Source organism: Lissotriton vulgaris, chromosome 5 (genome assembly GCF_964263255.1).
Source record: "Lissotriton vulgaris chromosome 5, aLisVul1.2, whole genome shotgun sequence".
Taxonomy (NCBI): domain Eukaryota; kingdom Metazoa; phylum Chordata; class Amphibia; order Caudata; family Salamandridae; genus Lissotriton; species Lissotriton vulgaris.
The window spans coordinates 1161947361-1161953360 of record NC_141693.1 but is presented as its reverse complement, the minus strand read 5'-3'; positions in this window follow the sequence as shown (position 1 = coordinate 1161953360).

The following is a 6000-nucleotide window of genomic DNA, read 5'->3' as shown; positions in this document are numbered from 1 at the left end:
CGATCATTCTTTGGACTGCTGCTGCAGGATGTGTAGTCGTTGGACTCCTTTTGGCTTGCTACGCCGGGAGAGGAGAGCATCTACCGACGCCGAGTGATGGGATAACAAGAGCCGCGCGATCCGCGTGGCAGAAGTCCTCCAATTTTTGGATCACACTCGCGAAGCGAGTGACGAACTCTCCGCATTTTTGCCTTACGCCCATGAAATCCGTTACTGACATTTTATCAACCTGTTTGGTTGCTGTCCCTGCATCTACTGATACACTTCGTCATGTATTTAATATATCCAATGCCCGACCTAATGTCATTTTGGGCGACTTCTTGGCCCATGAATATTGTCCCTCATGTACTCTTCTTCCAGACCAGGATGTCCTTATTAATTCCAGAATCACTACTTTTAATATTACCCCTGGTGACCTTTGTTTTATGATGACCTGCAATCCTAAAGCCATCTCTGAATGTCTGCGGTTGAAACTCCAAGCCGCTACTACTTTTTCATTTCACCAGCGTTTGTTATGTATGAAAAGACTTCCTACTTCATGTTTTTCAGTGAAGAACAATATGACTTGCAAAAGTTTAGTTGTTGCCACTAGCCATTATCGTTCAATGTTGTTACCGGCTGGATGGCTCTTTTCATGCGGGAATTCATCTTGGCCCTATATTCCTGCTAATATTTCTGGTGGCCCGTGTGCCATCACTAGATTAAGTTTGTTAATGTTTTCTTCACATCCTCCTTCCCATTCCCGTATTGTTCGAGATTCCATGTCATTGCATGAAGATTGTGATTCCTCTGTTCATCTTTATTCCAGATCAGAATATCTTGGTTTAGCTTTTTCTATTATTGGTGTTCCTGCATTGGCCGTTTATAATGCCAAAACAATCGGCAAGATGGCCTGCTGGATGGTCAAATCGATCAACCAAACTTCTACTGTTTTGTCAGATTTATTATTGGATTCCCAAGGTGAACGTAGAGCTATTTTGCAAAATCGTGCGGCCATCGATTATTTGCTGTTAAAACACGGGCATGAATGCTCTGAATTTGAAGGTCTATGCTGTTTTAATTTGTCTGACCATTCTAAAGATATCCAGTCCCATATTAATAAACTCCACGACTTGACTGCAGAAATTAGAGAACACATAGATCAGGGTTTCTTTGACTGGCTTTTTAACTGGCTCCCTGACTTACATTTTTTACGACAAATTTTGGGAGGGGTTATTATTATTGTCTGCATCCTTATAGCGATTTGTTGCTTTATTCAGTGTATCCCTTCCCTGCTACAATTTTTTAGACTTACGAAGAGTCGTAGATCAGTTAGTTTTGTTTCATATTATTCATCTACTGACGTTAGTTCCATTTAGTTATTGGTTAATAGACTGGAGTCAAGGGGTGTAATGTTATGGCTGTCTTTTTGCCAGCTCTCTGGAGAAGGAGAATGATGGAGAGTGACTCCAGCCTATCACCCTCATAGCATAGGGATTAGGCCGATAGATAGGGACCCTGTCTTACAGATATAAGGGCATTTTCGTGCCATTTCCCTTAGAGTAAGGCTTATGAAATTAAGTGAGGGGTTAGATATATAAATATTAGTCATGATTTACTCATTTGCTAACATGCCGATCTGTTTCTCATGGAGCTATGTATATTATGGGCTCCGTAGGCCTTAAGCGAGACAGACTCCATTTTGCTTTCTGCCTGGTAGCTCGAGAAGGCTTTCTAGGTTAAGAGTGATGTTTTAGTTTCAAGCTGTTGTTCGCTTGGAGAGAACCGGTTCAGACTGACCCTTATCGAAGGAATGTATTTTTCTCCACTCCGAAGACACAACTTCAGGCCGGCCGGCTGGGAAAGTGTCCTTGGTACGGGGAGGTACAAGAATTTGGTGGGCGGCAGGTTACTGGCCGTGAATTTCCATGAAGGAACGGGCTTTGATATTAGCGAAGGTGTTAGTCTTTTTGTCAGTTAGTCCGTTGGCGGCATCTAGCCGTTAGCATCTCTGCCATTATTCACTTTCATGGTGGACAAGTCGCCATCTTTGAAGTCGGAGAAAGATTTAAGACCGAAACTCTCTGAAGATAGACTGAACGAGAAGTGGCGCGGAGCGCACTAACCCAGAGAGAGAGAGAGAGACGGTAGTTAATTAACAGCAAGGTTCCGAGGTCCTGAGGGAGAGCAGACGAGTTTGAGCCTATCAGTGCAGACGTGTACCTGTGACGGCTGAGGGTGACTGCAAGGCGAGCCAGGACCCAGAGACGAGACAGGAGCCTAGATGACTGCCGAGTCCCGATTTCCCATTAACCAGGTGAAGTCCGACCGATTCTTATAGTGCGTGCACCCTAATCTTTCTCTTTTATTTCTTGTGCAAATGTAACGCTGCCTAGTAATGTGATTTATGTTTATGGTTAATAAATGCCCTAATTCATATAGAATTATCGTGTACCTGGTGCTTGTTTTCAATCTTGGTAAATTATGCTCCTAGTTGAGCACTGTTTAGACGAACGGATGAGAAATCCCGATCAGACGAATAGTTATCAAATAAAGAGGGAGTGAGTGGACCTTTGATGTTATGAGCACGGAGTACATTATACAATCTGAATCCATATTCAAAGTTATTATTTTAGTTTTATCCTAAGTAGACTGCTGAGATATCATCCTAATAATGTTTCATAGGAATGTGGTCGTCGTTGATATGCGGCGTTAATGAGAACGGCGGGAGGGACACCGCCGTGTAAAGCCACCGGATTGTGGTATAAGACTAAATGAGAGCGTCAGGGGGGATACTGACGTTTATGTTTCGCAGGATCGCGAACGCTTTGGAAAAGGGAGCATTGGGTTCTGCAGGCCCGTGTGTAGACACGCCGGATTGTGTGTCAGATCTGCCCTGGGGTAGAACGGTCTGGGTCAGAGTGACCGCGAGGCCAACCGATGTGAATAAGATATTGTAGAAAATCCATATATGTATATTGTTATTCCCCATTCTTAGGTGCAATCTGTATATTTATCTGTATAGCTACTTATTGTGAATACGATCTAAGAAGGGAAGGTGAGTACGTTTTGGCTGGGTCACAGGGGCCCCTGGGGGCTGATCCCATCTAGACAGAAAATCCAGCCATTACAACCGCCATGGTGAAGTCAGGATAGAACTCAAGTTTGTTACCCTGGTATTCTATGGAGGCCTTTTCCCTGGCAAGACGTAGAATAGTATCCCGGTCTCTATAGTTTAGGATCCTGGCCACGATTGGTCGCGGCGTCGCCCCCGGCGGAGGCCGTTTGGCCAGAGAGCGATGGGCACGCTCCACTATAAAGACACGAGACAGTTGGTCAGCCCCAAAGATGTCGATGAGCATGCGTTCCATATAATCCTCCATTCGCCCAACATTCGTGGATTCCGGCAGTCCCGTGACGCGAACGTTGTTCCTTCTGGACCTCCCTTCCAACTCCTCGTTCTTCGCTTGTATGACCGCCAGCACCCTTTCCATACTGAATACTTTAGACGAGACCGTGGCTAGGCCATCCTCCGTGGCGGATACTCTCTGCTCCACCTCCCCCATCCGTTCGTTCTGGCGGTCAAATTGCGTCGCCATTTGGTCAAGGCGGTGATTTACTGACTCCATGGTGCCTTCAATTGATTGAAGAGTCTTCTGCATAGCCACCAGCGTAGACTTCAAATTCGGGGCACCCCCAACAGCCCCCCCTGGTCAGATTCAGTGGGTGCCTGGGAAGACATGAGCGCAGTCTTTTTCGCCTCAAAGGTGATTTTAGGTTGGTTTCTCTCCAGCCTGCCCATGACGACGAGCTAGATAAGCCCAGGCTAAGGTACAGCTATGCAGAGCAGATACGCCAGGCGAGGCTCCCAAATCTGTCACAGAGTACACACCAGTTGCTCCACACCATGGAGTAGGCCCAGGCCCCCGCAGTCACCTCCAACTCAGGTCAGGCAGGTCCCGGCGGAAAAAGCGCGCCAAATCGTTCTCCTCGCAGTCACTCAGCTCAGATATGGACAGTGATGTGTCAGTCCCAAAAGCAGTGAAGTGGCCACGTTGATAGGGCTACAGCCCCTGCATCCTCTTCCCGGCAGCGCCTACGTGCAGGATTGTAAGCACTGGGAGTGCGCCGATCACCGGAGCTCAATCACCAAGGGTCCGGGGGGATGAGGCCACCAAATGGCGGGCGCACCGGAGGCCCGCAAATTCCCTGCGTACCCAGGCACCTCAGCCAAATGTCCGCAGTAGGGGGACTACACCCTCACAGCTCAGATCAAGTTCCCGCTGTGCTCAGAGGTCCGGTCCCGCCACACCGCCTCGCAGCAGGCCCCTTCCTCCTGCTCCCGCCGGCCCCAGCTCGCGCGGCCCGGCGCCACCTCCGCAGCCCCGGGCTTGCGTAGCGCCCCGCCCCACTCACCGAGACCAGTAGGGCCGAGTCCAGGCCGCCCGATGTCTTGGTGCCGCTCCGGGGAGATCCCGCAGGCACCGCCGCCACTCCTCCACCGCAGGTACAAGGCGCCGCGTCTCCAGATCCACTCCCGCAGGCAGCAGCGGAGTTGATAGCCCGGGCTGCAGCGGGACGGCTCCTCCTCATGTGCCGAAGTTTCCGCTGGCGTTGTCCCGGCACAGGGCAGTCCGGCTCCGGGTGCGCTCCGCTCAGCCGCTGTCAAAGAGCAAAACGCCTCCGCAGGCCCCCGATGGCAGTGGGGCGTGCTCAGCCGAAGTACAGGGCGAAGGTGCTGGTTATTGCAGGATAAATGGGCGAATTTTGAATGGTCTTGGCAGAGCCTCACTCGCGTGCGGCCATCTTGCCCGGCGCCCTCTAGCGCCCCCCCCCATAAGGACATATATGATCTAAAAGTTACTTGCCAAGTGTCTAGGATAGATATGAGGGTCCTAAAATTTGAAGAGGTATTCTATTTACCTTTAATCTAGATGTGAAGGTAGGGGACCTCTGTATGTTGGCTTAATGGTCACAAAGATTTAGAAGGTAATGTCCTGCAACATAACATGTTTGAATCCATAATTACTAACATGCGAGTCATGAAGATATCCCAATGACCTTCCCTATTCTATACAGTAACTTATAGATATCAATTTTAATAAAAGCATGGTTAGACACCTTACCTTTAATGTTTATAAACTAGTCCAGATTCCTGATGCCTTATCTGTATTTGCCTTATAGTTAGCCTTGAACCATAGTTTCTAGTAGGAGGGGTGGTATTTTTTACACGTCAACCTGCCTGTAAAATATGAAATGTGTTTATTATATCTCTTATTTAATAGATGTTGTTGAGATATGATGCTTCTATATTATTACACTGACCTCATAGCAGATTTTCTCGTGGAGGCTATTGACCAGTACTATTATTTGCCAACATCAGAAACACAGATGTGATTCTCAAGCGAGAGGCTGCGCTCTACGGAAAGGATCCTGGAAAAGGTTTCTCAGAGACAACTAAAGGTTGGGGTGAACCCGACAGGACCCGACTGGGAAAATTCTGGAACGTCTGAGACGAACTCAGCGCTGCTGAGAATGGCGTCATACTGAGAGGGTCATGCATCGTCATTCCACAAAGTCTCCAAGAGCGGGCAACCGTTCTCGCACATGAAGGCCATCAAGACACAGGAAGAATGAAGTTGAGTATGAGGGAAAAGGTGTGGTTCCCTAGCTTAGAAGAAACCGCGGATGCAGTTGTGCACAACTGTAGAACCTGTCAACTCACCGGCAACCCAGAAGCTCCTGCACCAGTATTAACCGAGGACCCTGCTCCGCCACCCTAGTCATGGGGGAGCCTCGACTTCGGGAGTTTTCCGGATGGGAGAGTGACGGCTGTTCTGATTGACAGCACACAAAGTATCCCATCGTAGAGGTCCTACCATACAGTGCGTTCATCCATTTACAGCCTGTCCTGGAAAAGTCATTTGCGCTGTTTGGCTTACCACACGTCGTACAAACAGACAACGGTCCCCTGTTCCAGGGCAGTGAATTCAAGGACTTTGTGACATGGCTGGGGGGTCA